Below are 20,786 nucleotides of genomic sequence, written 5' to 3'. Positions count from 1 at the left end.
AACACGCGAAACTTTGAACAGCGGAGGTTAGATCGGCACGCACGGACTGAGTGGCACAGTCATACTGCCTGTCGGAGCCTCCCCTCCCGGTCATTGCCCCTTACGCGCTCTCTCTCTCCCGCGGACCAAACGCGGCTCCTCTTCGCTTAGCCGCTCGTTAACCTCGCGCGAGTCTACGATTTCGGTAATCGTTGCAGTAGACCTTTAATGAATTTATTGCAACAAAGTAAAGGCTATCAATGGTTACCTGAGCATGAAACAGCTTTTAATAACGTGAAAAAAATATTTATTGATACAATCACTTTAAAATTTTCTGATCCAAATAAACCTTACATATTAACTACTGATGCCAGTTATCATACTATAGCCGCTGTTTTGTCACAATTAAATAATGAAGGTGATGAAGAAGTTATAATATTTATATCTAGAACTCTAAAAGGAGCAGAATTAAATTATTTTACTACTGAAAAAGAACTATTAGCTGTAGCTTGGTCATGTTTAAAATTAGAAACGTATCTAAGAGGTGCGAAAGAAATAATTATTCGTACTGATCATGAAGCGTTGAAATTCTTAACGACTTGTAAATTTACAAATGCGAGATTAGTGAGGTGGTGCTTGTTTCTTCAAGACTACAACATTACGTATGAGTATCTACCAGGAAATAAGAATAAAGCCGCCGATTTTCTATCTAGATATATCACAGACTACAGTAATAATTATACAGATGAAATTCAAATTGCTATGTTGATGAAAGAACCTTCACGAAATTTAATGAAATACTTCAAGAATATGGAGTCATTACAACAAAATGATGGTTCTATACAAAATTTAAGAAATAAAGAAAATTTCAATCATAGATATAGTATATAGTTTATAACAATTTAGTATATAAAAAAGATAAAATTAACAATAAATTATTACTACCAGAAATAATTGTTCAAGAATTGGTCCAAGAAATACATGAAGTATATGGTCATATTGGATCTAGAAAAATTACGAAAATGTTACAAGAAAATTTTTATATTTACAAGCTTCGCAAAAAAGTAGCTAAAACTATAAATCACTGCGATCTCTGTCAACGTACAAAATATTATACGAAGAAGATATCATCCATAATGCAGCCTATATTAGTTGAAAAACCAAATGATCTATTATCTATACATTTTTATGGACCATTGCCAACTTCACGAGGAGGAGTCAAATACATTTTAACTACAATAGATTGTTTTAGTAAATTTGTAGTTATGTATCCTATAAAAAGATCAACTACATATACTACTATTAAAAAGATATTTGAACATTATATACCAAATTATGGTAAACCATCAGCAATCATATGTGATCATGGAACACAGTTCACAGCTAAAGCATGGAAAGAAAAGCTTTTAGCTAATAACATAAAATTAGTATTTTCTAGTATTCGACACCCACAAAGCAATATTGTAGAAAGAATACATAGAGAACTGGGAAGATTTTTAAGAGCATATGCAAACGACAATCATAAAGGTTGGGCTCCATTAATTCCCAAAATACAACAAATAATGAATTATGTATATCATGAAACAATTGAAACAACTCCTATAGAAGCTCATCTAAATATAAAACCAGATAGATTTTGGCATCGGTGGATACCTGACACCAAAACAAAGGTACCTACAAATTATAATCAAGTAGAAGATATCAAGAAAAAAATGCACAATAAACTTATAAAACGTGCAAATAATTTCAATAAAAATATACATCATTATCAATATAAAGTTAATGATTATGTATTATTACGGAGTCAAAATATAAGTAATAAAGAAGAAGAAATTATTAAAAAATTCTTAAACTTATACGAAGGCCCGTATATAATTAAATCCATAATCGGTTTAGATACATACTTATTGAAATATAAAAATGGTAAAGATAGAGGTGTATTTCATACTTTTCTATTAAAACCGTACCAAATTTAGCCACCAGGGGATATATTTTATCTCTCCAATCAAATTTGCATATTGACCTAATATATGTAAACACTGGAGAGAGCAGACTATCGATCTGGAAAGATGTCTGGAAAAAGTGAAAGCACTCAAACCAATAGGTTTGATCTAAAGCACTATATTCCAGCACCATTAGCCAGACCTTTTATGCCATCTCAAAATATGGTGCCTTGGTCTCTGTGCAAAAGCACACAGACACCATCCAAGCCTGCTTGGGTGGCAAAGGCGAAAAATAAAGATCAATTTAGGAACCAGTCTACAATTACGTTCCTGCCTTCCAACGTACCACGTCCTTCTGTTTCTGTGCCTTCTGCAGTTTTACCAACAACTTCAAGAAAGCAAAAGCGCAGGATCCAGAAAAAAATCAAGAAGCTGGCTGAAAAAATTACTAAAACCAAGGAAAAAATTGAGGATATAAGAAAGAAAATGAAAACTACAAAACCAGAGCGACCTCAAACACCTGGAAATTTTTTATAATTGTAATAATAAAGAAATAAAGAAAAAATATATAAAAAACAAACTAAAATATCAATAAAAAGCTCATAAGGAACTCATTCATGAGACTTCTTATCAGAAATCATTCAGTCTCAAGAGGGGGCTATGTAACGGTCCTATATATGAGCTATTTATTAAATGACTGCAACTAGTCTAACGTATTTATCTTGTTTGTCAAAACAATACATTAAGCGGCGCTACCTCACTGTTTACGCGACTGTATACAAATAAGAGTCGAGTCAAAACAAACAGCGTGACGTCACAAAATAATAGACATAGATATAGTGATCCATAATATTGAGAAAAATATGTTAATTATAGATAATTTGAATATAACAAAGTATCGATTATATAGATTTTAACATACAGATTCACAATATCTCATTCAATTATAAATTAATAATGAATATCAATATGTAAAGTTAATTTATTTATTAACATATGAAATATTAGAAAAATGTAAATAATTCATATGCAAATGAATAAGTATAGAACATGAGTAAGAATTGGTTTCATTAATAACAGCTAAATAACAACTGTTATTAATAAATAAACAATTAATAATTTATTTAAACAATAAGCTATATATAGAACGAAAATATTAAGTTAATATTTGATAATGATAATTTTATGATTTAGAAATCTTAGATAATTAATCTAATAATCGCATATTAAGATTAGAAGAAAACCGTTACAAATATGAAAAATTAGTCATAATTCAAATGTTATTAATTAATTTAAATAATTAATTTTGAAAATACTTCCAAAATTAATCAACTATAAAGTTATATGAAATTTTAATAATTTTCTATTGTAAATAATGTAATATCACGTTAATTAACTTTATTAGTTAATAACTTTTGACGACACTATTGGCGATAATTGTATATTGTATAAAATCAACAAATAACTAATTCTGTAAAGTTTACATGTGTTAAAAACTTAATATTAATGGTTATTTACTTGTAAATTAAGAAAAATCATTTCCCAAAATTCACGAATGTCTCTCGAATTTTCGATGAAATCTCTCCTGCAATAATAAGCGGGAAATTATTGTTAATTTTTTCCACTCCTGATGTTTGATAATTATATTAGTAATCTTGATCTTATAGGGACGACTCCTAAGATCAAGATTACTAATATAATAAGCGGGAAAATCTATGTATAAATAGGCCCACCTTTGCACAGGCTAGCATTCATTCACTTCTAGCCTTGCAAGGTGAGCGCATGAGTCTGAATAAACTTGGATTAATACCTAAGTTCTTTCTCTCATTGTGATTAACTAAGCAAGACTATCCTTTCCTTATAATTTGAGCTCGACTTATAGAACATCTCGCGCTATAAGAAACTTGGGCCGAATTATATCCTATCAAAGAAAGACTTTAGCTCTGCTTATGGGACAATTCGCACCATAAGAAACTAAGGCATTGTCTGACTTTCCTCGATATATTGCAATTACTTATATATATTTGATTTACTTATTAATTATATTTGATTCATTTATCTATTTTCTTAATAATTAGAGTAAAATCATCGGAAACAAATTCTTACTCATTAGCTAGTTTACGAGAGTTCGAATTATTTTATTTATAAGTGATACGAACATCACAGAATGCTAGCCTGTGCAAAGGTGGGCCTATTTATACACAGATTTTCCCGCTTATTTTTGCAGCAGAGATGTCATCGAAAATTCGAGAGACATTCGCGAATTCTGAGAAATGAGTTTTCTTAATTTACAAGTAAATAACCATTAATATTAAGCTTTTAACACATGTAAACTTTACAGAATTTGTTATTTGTTGATTTTATACAATATACAATTATCGCCAATAGTGTCGTCAAAAGTTATTAACTAATAAAGTTATTAACGTGATATTACAATATTTATAATAGAAAATTTTCAAATTTTTATATAACTTTATAGTTGATTAATTTTGGAAGTATTCTCTAAAAATAAATATTTAAATTAGTTAATAACATTTGAATTATGACTAATTTTTCATATTTGTAACGGTTTTTTCTAATCTTATAATGCAATTATTAGATTAATTATCTAAGATTTCTAAATTATAAAGTTGTCATTATCAAGTATAAACTTAATATTTTCGTTCTATATATAGCTTATTGTTTAAATAAATTATTAATTGTTTATTTATTAATAACAGTTGTTATTTAGCTGTTATTAATGAAACCAATTCTTACTCATGTTCTATACTTATTCATTTGCATATGAATTATTTACATTTTTCTAATATTTCATATGTTAATAAATAAATTAACTTTACATATTGATATTCATTAGGCAAGCACGGAGCTCGCTGAGATCGGTAGAGGCGAATCGGTAACAGCGTTTCCATCGGCGGCCGCACGAGCGCTACTAGCAAGGAGCGACAGCGCCGCCAAGTGGCGAGTTGGGGGAACCCAACTCGGAACAGTGAAGAGACTCTGCGCAGGCGCACTCCGAGGCAAGGTAGGTTCTGTGCTCTAAGCACATAGATAACAAGGCGTCGTTTAGTCACATTTAAAGGTACGTTTGCGTGATTTTAGACTAAATGGCAGCCTGTTACAAACTTTATAGTTGATTAATTTTGGAAGTATTCTCTAAAAATAAATATTTAAATTAGTTAATAACATATGAATTATGACTAATTTTTCATATTTGTAACGGTATTTCTAATCTTATAATGCAATTATTAGATTAATTATCTAAGATTTCTAAATTATAAAGTTGTCATTATCAAGTATAAACTTAATACTTTCGTTTTATATACAGCTTATTATTTAAATAAATTATGGATTGTTTATTTGCTAATAACAGTTATTATTCAGCTGTTATTAATGAAACCAATTCTTACTCATGTTCTATACTTATTCACTTTGCCTATGGATTATTTACATTTTTCTAATAATTCATATTTTTAGCGTAATAAATAAATTAACTTTGCATATTGATATTCATTATTAGTCAATAATTAAATACAATTTGTGTTATTATATTCTGAATCTACGTACTAAAATCTATATAATAAATACTTTGTTATATTAAAATTATCTCTAATTATCATATTTTTCTTAATAACAAAAATCATTATATCTATATCTATTACTTCGTGACGTCACGCTGTTTATTTTGATTCGACTCTTATTTGTATACAATCGCGTAAACAGTGAGGTAGCGCCGCTTAATGTATTGATTTGAATAAACAGATAGATACGTTAGATTAGTTGCAGTAATTCAGTGATTAAATAAATAGCTCATAAATAGGACCGTTACATATTACGAACATCACATTTTTAACCCTCGATACGAAGATGACCTTCTGGTCTCATATACAGAAAACAACCCGGAAAACGGCAGAGGGGATCCTTGAGTCACTTGATGGCAAATACGACGGGACCGAGATCGGGAAAACGACGACTGTTAATGGCGACAGCTCACTCGATCCTTCTATACGGCGCGGAAATATGGGCAGACTTCCTGAAGACAAAAAAATACTGTAAGACGATGATGGTACAGAGACAGGGCGCACTGCGAATCGCTTGCTCCTACCGAACAGTCTCTGCGCAGGCTGTTTTGGTGGTGGCTGGCGTAATACCCGTGGATCATCTGGCCTTTGAACGCAAAAGGATCTACGGGAACAGCGCGGACATAGGACGAAAGAGCGCGACAGGACAATTGACATTTGGCAAGGCCGATGGACAGAGGAACGAGGTGGTAACTGGACAAGACGATTGATACGGGACTTGAGGTTGTGGCTCGGAAGGAAATTTGGTGATGTAAATTTCTACGTCACCCAGCTCTTGACGGGCCACGGGTACTTCCGACGGTACCTCTACAATATGAACAGACTACGAACACCCAATTGTAAGTACTGTGGACACGAACGAGATGACGCGGAACACACGTTTTTCGCGTGTGACCGCTGGACAAGACTCAGACAGGAACTGGAAGAAACGGTCGGCAGCATCACCCCCGATAACATCGTGGCTCTAATGCTGCGTGAATCCGAATGGTGGCACTTAGTCGCCTATACGGAAACTATACTGAGACGTAAGAACGCGGACGGCTGCCTGACAGATGACTGAGCAGACAAAGTAACGCGACGTAACGAGATACGGAGGAACTAGTCCAGTAAAGTAGGGCCTGAACTTCAAAAATGAAGGTACCGAGCTGTATTTTTGATATTATGTTTGTTTGTTGGTATGAAAATCGTGTTTAAAAAAACAGCTCTGAAAACTCATGGAAAACGCGGAAAATCATGAAAAGTTTCGCTTTTCCAAGAATATCTCGTAAACCGTGCAGAATATCGAAAAAAGTTTCGAACAAAAGTTGTTCCGTGTCGAATTTTACATCGAAATATATCATCACATGTCAATTTCAACCAAATATTAATTCTCAATCGTCAATTTTCCGATCCTATCCTTTTCTCGGAGGCGAGTACAGCTGTTGCCCATTTGCAACCTACTGCGCACGTACTGCGCAGTCCCACGCTGCCCGAACCACACAAGCTTTTGCTTGCTTACTCTAATCTAGCGAGTCTCGTTTAATAAACTATCACAGTCGGATCGGTTTTCTACTTCACAAGTTTTATTATCGATACTGGTATTTTATAATTATACTCAACCTATTGCTTGCCAGGATATTTTCTTATGGAGTTTGATATTATCTGTGCGTGTATAGAAAGTACCCTCATGCAAATATATTATTGAAGTCGAGAAAAAAATTAGATGTAGATGAATGCAGAAGTCATTTGTCTTTAATATATAAGTGAAAAAAATTATGTTTATTTTATATAGTAATGTGCTTTTCATCGACGTGTAGTTATGTTCGAGGTTAGGTTAGTCGTGCAAATACAACAAGGCATTTATGTTGATAAAAGTACGGTCGGTCGTTTCAGACACGTGCATAATGCAGCTCATTGAAATTTCGTCATCATAAATATGTGTGATACTAGGAGTTTTTAAAGAGATGGTAAATACTGTTATAACATTTTTTATGGTTTCACGAAGATGAATAAAACATGCCAGGAAGCATCAAACTGAAGGTAAATGATAAATATGAGAAATTATATATTATTAATTGTTGAGCATAACTAATTCTCTATTTTTATGGGAATATTTAAATACCAATGATAACCTGACTTCTACAATTGAATTTAAATATTTCAAGAGTTTTGGAATGTTTGTCTATATTTTAGCTACGTTTTACAACCGATCGTTAATAACGAAATTCATCGAATATAAAAAGTACCAAGGTAAAGAAATAATAGCTTAAGTAATATTTTACTAAATTTTATAAAAACATATTCAGCTTCTATGCTTATAGTAGGTTTTATTTACACCGTTGTAGTACTAAATATAATTAAATTTACAGTGCTTCTAGAAAAATGGAAAACGAAAAGAAATGTACTGTGTGTAATAAAAATATACTAAGTGATACCAAATTACGAGATGATGGCAAATGGACGTTTTGGGAGCATCACAATGATATGACTTTTCATTTAGCATGTCAAAAAAGATATTCTGCATTATCTAACTATCCGCCAAAAAGAAAATCTGAAAACTCTGACTTTGAATTTGAATCAGCCTCATCAAATAAGAAAATTAAGATATCTTCGCCAATAAATAATGAAGCAATAGGTAATTCAGATGATGACGACGATTTTGATTTTGAAAATCTGTGTGTGTTATGTGGTAAAAATTTAGATTCACGACATACTGAAGTTCGTATTTTATCAAATATTGTTCACGAAAGTGTACTAAAATATGCACAAAATGATGAAGATGAATTGAAAAAACAGCTGAAATTTCGTTTGAATTTTTGGTTTTCTAAAAAAAATATTGTAGCCCGTTATCACGAGAAATGTCGCACTTCATATTACGTGAAAACTTCAAAACCAGTGAAGGCTACTCGGAGTCCAATTGAAATATCATTTCAAAAAGTCGTCAATTACATTGAGCTGAGTGGTAGATTTCGCTTTAGTTTGTCACAATTACAAACCCAGATGGGCAACACGTTATTGAGTACTTATATGCTCAAGAAAAAATTAAAAGAAAAATTTGGTGACGAAATATTAATTGTTGATCATGATGGCAGGTCACCCAATTTTCTCTACAAAACTTTCAATTTACCTAACTCTTGGGTATACGATCCAAGCTCTCTCTCCGATTTACAAAAAAGAACTATATTAGAAATTTCTGCAGAAATTTTATCTGACGAAATAAAGAAAGCGAAATATGATATACAGAGTTATCTACCACCCAGTAAATTCTTGAGTACCATAGCAAGTGACATTCCGAGGGGATTGAAAGTATTTTTAAATCGTTTATTATTCAATGAAGATATTGAGCAAGACCGTGAACGAAAAGTTCATCGAGACAGTATTGGATACTCAATCATTTGTATACTTCGCCCGAAATCTTTTTTATCAAAACTACAATTAGCTCTTGGCACGTATGTCTATAGAAAGACTGGGTCGCGATTAGTTATTGATTTGCTCAGTAAATTAGGAATATCTGCGTCTTATCACCATATACAGATATACGAAGCCTCAACCATTATTCATCCGCCAAAAGTTACATTTGTTCAAGGCGAATATAAACCGTTCGTGCAGTTCGTGTTTGACAACACGGACCACAACGTGAACACCTTGGATGGACGTCAAACGTTTCACTGTTTGGGGGGCATCGCAGTGTATACTCCATATTATGGCGTGGAGTATGAAGGCGGTTCACAAAAATGTGCTAAAATGCCAGATGCTGCGACGCTTGCTACCCAAGAACTATTATACCTTTTAATAAGTATTTAGTAAGTACTAATTTAATTTAGTAAGCTATTATACCTTTTAATCGGTCTTATCCCAAAGGTTTAGAAAACATCATATTTACTGATACCAGTAATCTTTTTTTTACTCGTCAGTCAGAATTATTAGAACCAACTTATGTAACATATTTGTTAGCAAAAACTTTTGGAGTACAAAGTATACCGTCCTGGAAAGGATTTTTTGAAGTCATCTCTTTCGACGAGAAGTATTATGTATCTCACGTTAAATGCCTGCCTTTCATTAACGGTCCTCCTTCTCATGAGACGACTTTAAATTCAGCTCTACATTATGCAGTTATAAAAACAAAAGAAATTGGCCAACTGTTTATAATCATTACGTTTGACCAGCCATTGTTTCATAAAGTTCGCTGTATGCTTGCACAAACAATAGATCCAATGTATAAAAATATTGTCGTTCGTCTTGGAGGCTTCCACTTGCTCATGTCGTACTTTGGGGCGATAGGAACAATCATGGAAGGTAGTGGCATTCACGAGTTGTGGTCCGTTATTTATGCATCGGAATCCGTGAAAAAAATGCTTACTGGCCATGCTTTTGCGAGAGCATTACGTGCCCACATTCTCACCTTCACAGCTTTAGGTATTATAATTACTAGAAAGTTCGCCACAGATACCGTGTTTGAAGTATATATCAAGAAATTTCTAAGCCAGTGGAATAAAAGTCCACCAACAATGGGTCAATGTAATGATGATCCAGTGATGCGCTTGGCCACGGAACGATTTATTACTCAATTAGACAACTTGGAGAAAAACGGTCCAACACCGAAGTTGATGACTACCTATATGAAAGCAGTAATTATCGGGCTTCAATTTGTCGAGAGTGAACGTTTAGGGCTGTGGAAATTGTCTTTGCAGACGATGGAGAATATGTCACCACTTTTTCCTGCAGCTGGACATATTGCATATGCAAAAGATTTGTGGATATACTTGCAGGATATGGCAAGACTAGAGGCGAGAATGCCTACAGAAGAATTTCGTGCATTTGCTGAAGAAGGAGGATTCACAATGCGAAGGAGTGATAAAGCATGGTCGGGAATTTGGAGTGATATGATGATCGAAACGACGTTGAACCGTTTTTTCGGCACTGATTTACGGCACGGTCGAGTAGTTACGCCGAGTGTTGTGGCTCGTTATCTACTAGGAATGCCATCGGCATTCGACGTCATGCAATGTTTGGAAGATTATGTAGATTTACAAACAAGTAACAGTGAACAACACGTCGATTTAGGTAGTAGCCGTAAATCTCGAGACGATGCTGATATTATAAAGTTAATATTTTGGTTGGAACAACATCACATTTTTGAACCAACAGATAAATTAATGTCCCTGTCTACTGGAGTTGTTGCTGGATCAAATATTAATTGCCATATGGCATTTGAGATAGGGCGCGAAGGATTGAAATCTATGATCAATAAAAACCTTGCGAACGTGTCGTTATCAAAAGTTTACAAAGTAAAAACATTATCTGAAGCACAAGAAGGAATGCATGTGACAAACCAAGAGTACAAAGTTGATACAAGTATAATATTTCAAAAATTATATTCTTTATTCAATGGCAATGAAGTTCAAACACGTTATGCATTGCATTATGAGTTGTCAGCGTACCCTCAATCTCTTTTTGACGAGAAAGGGTTCATGCGAAAAACTCCAAAGGCAGAGCTCTTCAAGTTATTCCACATACATTTACAATCGCCAGAATTGCTTAGTAGTTTTATTAACGTGATTGATGGGGATTGGTTGTTACATAAAATTGTATGGCCTCACGGTAAAACATACAAGGAAATATTTGAAATTTATCGTTTCTATGTGGCACAAAATTTTGGAGTCGACAGTCGTGTAGTTTTCGATGGCTATTCTAATGAAAACATTGGCACTAAATCTTATGAGAGGTACCGACGCACAGTGGGATATTTCCGACTTTTTTTCCCAGAAACCTCCTATAAATCACAATTTTCATCCGATTTTGACGTAATTTTTTTAAAAATACGCGTGAAGAGTAGCACTATACACATCTGATGCGGCGAAGCGACATCGGTAATCAAATAAAAGCTATTATCAATTTCATCGGACAATCAATAAAATTGAAAAAAAAAAAATTTTTCCCAAATGCTTGAAAAGTGTTTTAGTACATGTAATTTGAGCATATGAGTGATATCAATTGATAAATTAAATCTCTTATCAATTTTATTGACCCTTATAAATCAAAAAATCTGAAAAAAAATTCTACTCCCCAAGTATTTAAAAAATGTTTAAATATATGTCGTTTGAGCATATAAGCGATAATAAATATTAATTTAAACCTCTTATCATTTTTATTGACCCTTATCAATAAAAAAATCCAGAAAAAAAATTTTTTTTCCAAATTTTTTCCTAAAAAAATTTTTTTCTCTAAAAGACGGTCATTTAGCTAATTAACACTGCATTTTTCCAAAACTTTATTATAAAACAATTGTTCCTTATAATGTTGATTCCTCATTTACAAAATAAAAATAATGAAAAACATAAGGATTATGTGTCTGTGTAAGGATTGTCACATTACACAGACATATGAGGATTATATGTCTGTGTAATGTGGATTAAAATACACAACCGTTTTTAAAATTTAAGAACTTTATTAAAAGTGACTAAAAATAATTTTTACAAGGTATTATCGACAGAATTAGACATAATAATACTTATATATACACAAGCACATTCTTTCATTACATAAGTACAGTTTAACGCATGAGAGACCGGGCTTCTGCAGTTAGTTCTATATGAATCTTTTTGTCCTTCCTCTTGCGAATTGTTGATATAAAGGGATCCGACAAAATAAGCAAGTAGTGAAAGATATCTGAATTCGTTTGCTTTCTTTTATACATTCTACTAAATTTACGCCGAAGCTCCCGAAAAAGTTTGTGAGAAGATTCCTGCGGCTCCTCAGAAAACCACCCCGAAGGATATTCTAACGTTCTCATAATATTACTTGCGTGAATAAGCACTTTGTGAACAGAAGGTGGCATCTTACACCACCAGTACAAGTCAACGTACATTTTAGCAGTTTCAAGGCAATAATCTTCTACTTCGTTAAAATCAGCAGGCTACATAGATGAAATGACTTGTAAGATAGTGTACATTCTGTGTATCAGTTCTTCGTTAATACCGGTAATTTTTGACACAGTTTTATAATTTCTAAAAAAAATCCTTGCTACATTTCCTGTGTTCGTCGTTCCTCCGCCCTGTTTCACAACATCTACTGTCAGATTTAATTGCGATTTGAGTTCTCTTTGAATTTCCGCTTTACGTAAGACTGCTTTTTCGTCATTTAGTTTTTTTATTTTTTTTTTTTTTCGACTGGATCTAATTTGATTTTCTCAATTTTATTTCCTACTCTTTTCCCATAAATTATAGCGTTACAACCCAATTTGTATACAAGGCGCAACAGAAACTCCATAAATCTAATCCAGCAATGCAAGACTGTCAAACCCAAAGTGTAACAATGTTCATAGCATTTCCGTTTGAAAACATCCTCAATATTATTCATACCGTTTGGAGTTACACGACACAGATAGCAAGAGTTGGAAGAGTTCTGCTTCGATAGAATATTCAATACTTTACCATCGAACATTGTGTCTCGGATATTGAACTTCACTTCAAAAGTTTGATCTCTAAATTCTACACAAAATAATTTAACTTTACTAATCTGATTCAAATAATGATGATATAGGCCGAAGACTAAATCTTTAGTTTCACTTTTCCAAATGAAAGCAATCGGTCGGCAAAAATCAGTTGAATTGGGTTTTAGATTTTTCCATAGCTTAATTTCATCAGCTTTTAACAGTAGAGGGCAAAATGTTACAAAAAATACTGATTTATCAGAAAACTTTTCATCACTATCAGGCACCGAAGGATTTTTCTGCATGGTCGTTTGCTGTCCAGACGCACCGTCCATACCCCATTTACCAATAAACTCTAGTTTTTTACCTTCAATCAACTTTAATTTTTCATTATTAACTAGCAGCAAAATTCTCTTAATAGTGTGGTCTATTAATGAAATAATGTTAACCTTGGCACCGAAGGACGTCGCTTTTATGTGCTCTGGGTGCATTTTTCTTTGGCTCGCATAATATTAATGTAAGAAGGATATATATGCTCACCAACACGCTTTTTAGTGTCCTGCCTCAAAAGTATGTACTTATCTCTGCTCAGCTTCAAATTTGCTAAAGTTGCCAAAGCTTTATCGTCGGCAAATTCATCTTCTTCTTCTTCGGCGCTAGATTCTTCTGATATTTGCGGTTCCACCACACCAGAATTTTTTTTTGCAACTTTCAGAGCAAGAGCGAGTTGTTCTACGCTGAATTGTGAAGCTATTTCCGCAGCAATTTTAAGTTTTGTTGTTTCTGATTGGGCATCGTCGAATGATTTGCGCGGCCTTCCTCCTTTATTTTTCACCACGATGTTTTTAGAAAGCTCTAGAGTACTGCTAATAAATGTGAAGTTTAAAGGTTTGTTCATGAACGTTGTTGACCTTGCCTTGAAGAGGTCTTTATTCTTAGCAAGTTTCATCTCATGATTATATTGTGATAAAAAATGTAGTGAAATGTACGTTCTTAGATCTTTCTCTTGAGAATCAGATAGTTCTAAAGTTTCTTTCGCATTGCTGATGATGACCCCCATCTTATCTTTCTGCCGATTTTCAGGTTTCCACAGCAACTCACACAATTCGCTGACTTTTTTGTTGTACTCCATAATGTCTGTAAATAGTCATAAGAATACAGATAAGTTACTATAGCAAATATTTAAACGTAAAGCCGGGAATCATTCTTTTAGTAATATAAAAATTAAAGGCACAACATAATATAGCTTCGAATTTAGTTCTATTCATTTCGGTCACACAAAACGTAGTTTTAAATTAAAATAATTGCAGTATGCATTAAAAAAATACCTCCATCAACTTTAAAAAGATATACTCGTTGTGGTAACTTTTCCTCTATATCTATGTATACAAAATTTAACTTACCATATAAATGCTCACTATAACAAAATCACTTTGTCAGTTCAACGAGATGCTCGATTCTTTCTTCTAAATGTAAGCCGACGCAGAATCAAAACTGTATCCTGATGCTTGTTCTAGTTCCGAAAAGAGCCAAAAACTAACTGACCTCTTCATAGTAAACATCAGGAAAGAAATCGGAAAAGTGACGCCACGTTATGATTGGAGGAACTCGAGTCAATGAGAAGCATAGTTTCCGTATTTGAAAGAGCCCAAGTTAATCTTGGGGATTATCTTTGATTTATTGCCCAACCTGGCTTGGTAGGCAATATACCTGCCCATTTCAATTCTATGCATCTACTTCGCTGATTTATATTCCGGCTCAAATTATTTAGCAATCTATTGTGCAAATGGTAGTATAAATGACCGTTCTTTCATGTTTCACCGAGTTTATACTTTTATGATACTATCTGCACTAATGTCATTCTTGTCTATACTGGTACGCCTATATTTCGATGTAGACCATTGTCGTTTAAATATTGAACTCCAAGTAAAGTACTGTAGCTGCCTACTCTCTTCTTTAAAATTTTTTTATTTCTTATAAAATGTCACCTATATCATTCACCTCTATCATACACCTTTTTAAAAAGAAAAAGGGATTGAACACGAAGAATCTATTTAGATGGCAATTGTGTTGATTATTTCTATTACATTAAACTTATATTATATTTATTTATTGATAAGGGTCAATAAAAATGATAAGAGGTTTGAATTAACATTTATTATCGCTTATATGCTCAAACGACATATATTTAAACATTTTTTAAATACTTGGGGAGTAGAATTTTTTTTCAGATTTTTTGATTTATAAGAGTCAATAAAATTGATAAGAGATTTAATTTATCAATTGATATCACTCATATGCTCAAATTACATGTACTAAAACACTTTTCAAGCATTTGGGAAAAATTTTTTTTTTTTTCAATTTTATTGATTGTCCGATGAAATTGATAATAGCTTTTATTTGATTACCGATGTCGCTTCGCCGTATCAGCTGTGTATAGTGCTACTCTTCACGCGTATTTTAAATAAAATTACGTCAAAATCGGATGAAAATTGTGATTTATAGGAGGTTTCTGGGAAAAAAAGTCGGAAATATCCCACTGTGCGACGTAAAGAAAGTAACGTAGGACCTGATGTTGAAATAAATACTGAACAGTTGATCACGCTTACTCAAACGAAATTTCTTGCTAATACTGCGAATAAACTACAATTTGTTGAACTTTTATCAGTTTATCTTAATGAGCATGCAATTGACTGCAGTATTGCTTACGAAGATGCTGACGTCAATATAATTGAGAAAGCGCTCGAAGTTAACCGAATCAGTGATACACAAGTTGCTGTCGTCGGCAATGATACTGATTTAATGGTTTTAATAATAGCACGAACGCCAGATAACGAAAATATTTATTTTCGAAGGATCTTACCAGGAAAGAAAATCGAAGAATTGTACTCTTCTTCACATCACAAGCACTTGAAAAGCATCATTTTATTTGCACACGCTTTTGTAGGGTGCGACACGACCAGTTCGTTTTTCAGGCATGGAAAAAGAAACATCATATCGCTGTTGCAAAAAAACGCTGATCTCAAAACAGCAGTGCAAATATTTTACGAAAAAGATAAAACGATCAACGAGTTGTATCCTATTGCTGAAAATGTAGTCAAAAATTTGTATGGTGCAAATTCTGCTGAACTAAGCATACCTCAAATAAGGTATAAGATGTATCATGTTGATTTTGAATCGATATCTAACAAACAATCCACTTTGCCGTTATTACCTCCTACAGAATCAACACTAATTGAGCATACGAAGCGCACATATTATCAAATTCAAGTCTGGTTAGGTCATAATGATGTGCAAGCTACAAACTGGGGATGGGTTGCATTAAATAACATACTAGTTCCTTTAATGACAACTAATCCGCCAGCTCCACCAGAATTGTTGCGAACCGTGAGTTTAAAAATATATTATGGAATTATTTTAGAGGCTATAACAATATTGTATGATTTCTCATTGTTTTTTTTTAGGTTTCTTGTAGCTGTAAGGGAAATTGTAACAGCCGTTGTGGTTGTAAGAAAGCTGGATTAAGCTGTTCACGTATATGCAAAAACTGTCGTGGCGAAACTTGTACTAATCGATCATTATTAACATCAATAGTAGCAGAGGTCAATGAAGCTGAAGAGCAAGTTGCCGAATCTTGCGAAACTGTACACCAAGATTATATGGTAGATCCGCTTGAAGAAAATCAATACTTACAATACAATGGCATCGACGATTTGGAATATAACGATTATTTTTAAATAATACGTTCCTTGAGAATTTTTACAAATTGATTTGGATTATAATTACGTATTTAATATGTAATTACTTAAATTATGGTTTCTCTTGAAATAATCTTCTGATACAATTACTGTGCTATTTTGTTAAATGTTTATAAATAAATACTAAAAAGCAAAACTTATATTAATATCCTTTTGTATAACCTAACTGAAAAAAAATTTTGTTTACTACGCTGCTGTATTTTTACTGTTATTAAAAAATTACTTTTTTACATTATTGATATTTTTTGTTAATTCGTCGGTCTGTAATATTATTATTTTGCACAATAATGTTCATATCTACTTTGTTAGTCTGATATTTGTAATTTAAATGAGCTTTTCACATTGAAATAAATTACATAAAAAAATTAAAATGAATAAGAGGCTACACTTACAACGGTAACTAAATAACATTATATTTCTTCGATATTAGTGTTGTATATTTACTTATAAATTGAAAAGATTTTATTCTGCTTGGGTTAATAGGGTCTTTATCAATAGAAACGTTTGTCTCATTAACAGTTATTATTAAAAATATTGTACCATTTTCAGTTTATCTAAACTCGCTAGAATTCCGCAAAAATGTAACGACCAGCTGGCTGCTTTTAAGTCTCGAGTAAGCAAGCACAAGCTTGTGTGGTTCGGGCAACGCGGGACTGCGCAGTACGTGCGCAGTAGGTTGCAAATGGGCAACAGCTGTACTCGCCTCCGAGAAAAGGATAGGATCGGAAAATTGACGATTGAGAATTAATATTTGGTTGAAATTGACATGTGATGATATATTTCGATGTAAAATTCGACACGGAACAACTTTTGTTCGAAACTTTTTTCGATATTCTGCACGGTTTACGAGATATTCTTGGAAAAGCGAAACTTTTCATGATTTTCCGCATTTTCCATGAGTTTTCAGAGCTGTTTTTTTAAACACGATTTTCATACCAACAAACAAACAAAATATCAAAAATACAGCTCGGTACCTTCATTTTTGAAGTTCAGGCCCTACTTTACTGGACTAGAACGACACGAACGGACGAACACAGACAGAACCTCCAGTCAGAAGTAATATCAACATAGTCCCTGGCTAGGGGGAAGGATATCAAGGAGATGGCGGTTTAGTGGGTAGGCCTATTTTTTTTTTCTTTTTTTGGGGAGTCCCACATAACTCCTCAGTCAGAAAGACTAAGGGGAATCCGCAAAAAGGATTCCGCAACTCCTTGTAAAAAAAAAAAATAATAATAATAATAATAATAATACCCTTTGATACCCCTGTGGCCTCAACTAATTCTCGCAATTTTAATCTTCTATCACTCAACACCATATCGTGGATTTTGTTGACCATTTCGAGCGTACTCACTTCTACGGGGCGTCCTGAACTAGGTTGATCTTTTGTTGTTGTACGGCCGCGTTTAAATTCATTTACCCAGTTATAAACAGTCTTAAACACAGACTTGCCATGAACGCCGTTCAACTCAACTGTGATTTCTTTTGGTGTAAGGCCTTTCAAATGAAAATGTTTTATCACCGCTAGAAACTCTGTTTTTTCCATTTTTCAAATAAACCAATAAAAACATCATAATTTAAGCGTGACGAGCGCTATTTCTTGGATTTTGTAAAGACTTATTGACCCCCCCCCCCCCCGTATAATGAATGATTATGTAAAACACTTATACACTGTTATTATCATTTAATTTTTTTCGCCTATAAGTACTTTTTTTGTGTCTGATATTGACAAATTAATAATTACAATTAACTGCAAATAACAATTACTAATTTCTTGTTTCAATAGGTTATTGGTGATAACTGGTATTTACAGTTATTTATAGTTATTTGCATCTATTATTTCTTAAAATAAATGTTTTGATGAATTCAAATGTAAACCACCGTTAGTAACTGAAAAAAACGTTATTATTTAATAATGACAATATTTGAACTGAAATTAACTGTTTATAATTCTCATGAGTCCAAAATCTGATATTTCTAAACGGCTATAAATTACGGTTATTAACAACTATAAGCTACATATGGCGATTTAAACAATTAACTTGTTAATAACTAATTGTCTGTTCATTTTAAAGTAAGATAACCTTGAAATTGCCATGAAACCCCCTTCACTTCTAATTCGTAGTTACAGAACCAAATTGTTTAACGTAAGCGTATACTTCAATAAAAATTTTACTTTCATTGCTAAAACGTATATTGCTATAGTCAAGAAATATTGTTAACTATATTGTAGAACCTGTATAGATCATTAAATAAAAATCGTTAAATATTATGTACAAACTATAATTTAAATTGAGAAATACTTTTAAATTGAGCAAATAATCGATAAAATTGTAAACTAACGCGAATCGGCCTGCTATTGGTTTAGTTAAAAACTAATCAATTGTGATAGTTCGGTCTAATCTGTTTTTTTTCGTTTATCACTACATAAGGGCAACCCGCCACACATCCGAAAATGAAGAAGATGCTATCAAAACTAAGGTGCTACCTTACATATATACGCTTAGATGCATTGTCACTTCAACAATATCATTACCATATAATGAGCGTAACGTCACATCTATGCATAATCCATTGTTTAATATGCAAATATGTAACTTCAATCTTTTTTAATGAGCAAAAGCATTTTTTAATTAATTTAATTTAAATTACCAGTATAAATCCTGAACAAATTTGCAATAACAAAATGCAATATGAATTTGAATCACACAGCGGCACTAGCATTTTAAGAAATAGAAGCAAGAATTAAACTCGTTGATAACTGATCTTTTTACAAAATTATCAATAAATAAAATATTAATAATTTTTTTTAACATTTAAAATTACGTTGAGAGATAGCGATCCAACTGTACATACTTGTAACGGCGGTTCGTATCATGTTTCCTATGGAACGACCCACAACAGTGAACGACGTAGTTCGAGTGATTCATGCCATCAAGGATCGTGAAGAAATAATTACAGGACTCTTGAATGAAAATGTGATGGAAAAGTTTGTGATCAATACTTGGAACAAAATGTGGACTAAATTTATGACTTTCGGAACATTCAGTGCCGGAATATTTGCAATTTTGTTAATTATACAAACCATTAAGAAACTAATAGAGATTTTCATAAATGGAATAACTCTCCACAGCATTTATGGATGTTCTTTCCATTTAATCGGCGCCATATGGAACAGCTTAACTACGCTTTTGATACACTTAGCACCGAAAACGGTGACAGAAAACACCACAGAACCAGCAAAGAATGACGCTTCAGCGCCGGAAAAGGATTATCTATATCCATCTTTGCACCCTACAAAAAATGAAACAACTGAGAATAAGCAAAATAATCCTACTTCACCAACTCAATCTACGTCTCTCAAGCCATCATTTGGGTTTCTTTCATGTTGAAGCCAAGGAATTGTTTTATATATATATATCTTTAATTTCATTCTCTTCATGTCTATAATTTTGTGTGACAAGATCCTTAGAACCATATCTTAAGTTTAGATTGCTTTTCCTCGTTTCACTCCTTAAGCAATCGTTTAAGTGTGGGGGTGTAACGGCGGTTCAAAAAAAAAAGAGAGAATAAAAAAAAAAAAAAATACCGACCACACATTTAGCTCGTAAATTAAGATGAAAAACTGCGTGCGGATGAATAAAAACGATTTTTCCTGTGAACGGCAGTTTTCGGCTCGTGCATCTGGCGACTTTCGGGTACTGGAGATTATCAGGGCGATTTTACGATCGCGTCATCCGGAGTAGTCAGATTGCGCGCATGTTTAGAAAGAAGAGATCTGTAGCGCACATGTGCATCCTGCCAACAGTACTATTATTTTATTTTAAATAATTTATTTTCATTTTTGCTAATTTCTTTTAAATTAAAGGAAACAGATTTGCTTGCAGGTCTCTCGAAAAATTGCGAAATTTGTCTTCCCGTATTTATTGGTTCATTTTCTTTACGAGTTTCGTATATATAATTGTTGGGTACGCTCAACTTTGCGTTAGACAATTTAAGAATGGCTTGAATGAAAGTTATTAATTATGTTTGTTGCAATTAACTCTGATTTTTTCAGCATTTCTCAAAACTTTTTAATAATCAATTAATAGTTAAAACTATTAATATCCTAATTGTT

The sequence above is a fragment of the Phymastichus coffea genome, unplaced genomic scaffold (genome assembly GCF_024137745.1).
Source record: "Phymastichus coffea isolate CEN01 unplaced genomic scaffold, Cenicafe_Pcof_1.1 PCOF00094, whole genome shotgun sequence".
Lineage (NCBI taxonomy): Eukaryota > Metazoa > Arthropoda > Insecta > Hymenoptera > Eulophidae > Phymastichus > Phymastichus coffea.
This window is presented reverse-complemented; position numbering follows the sequence as displayed.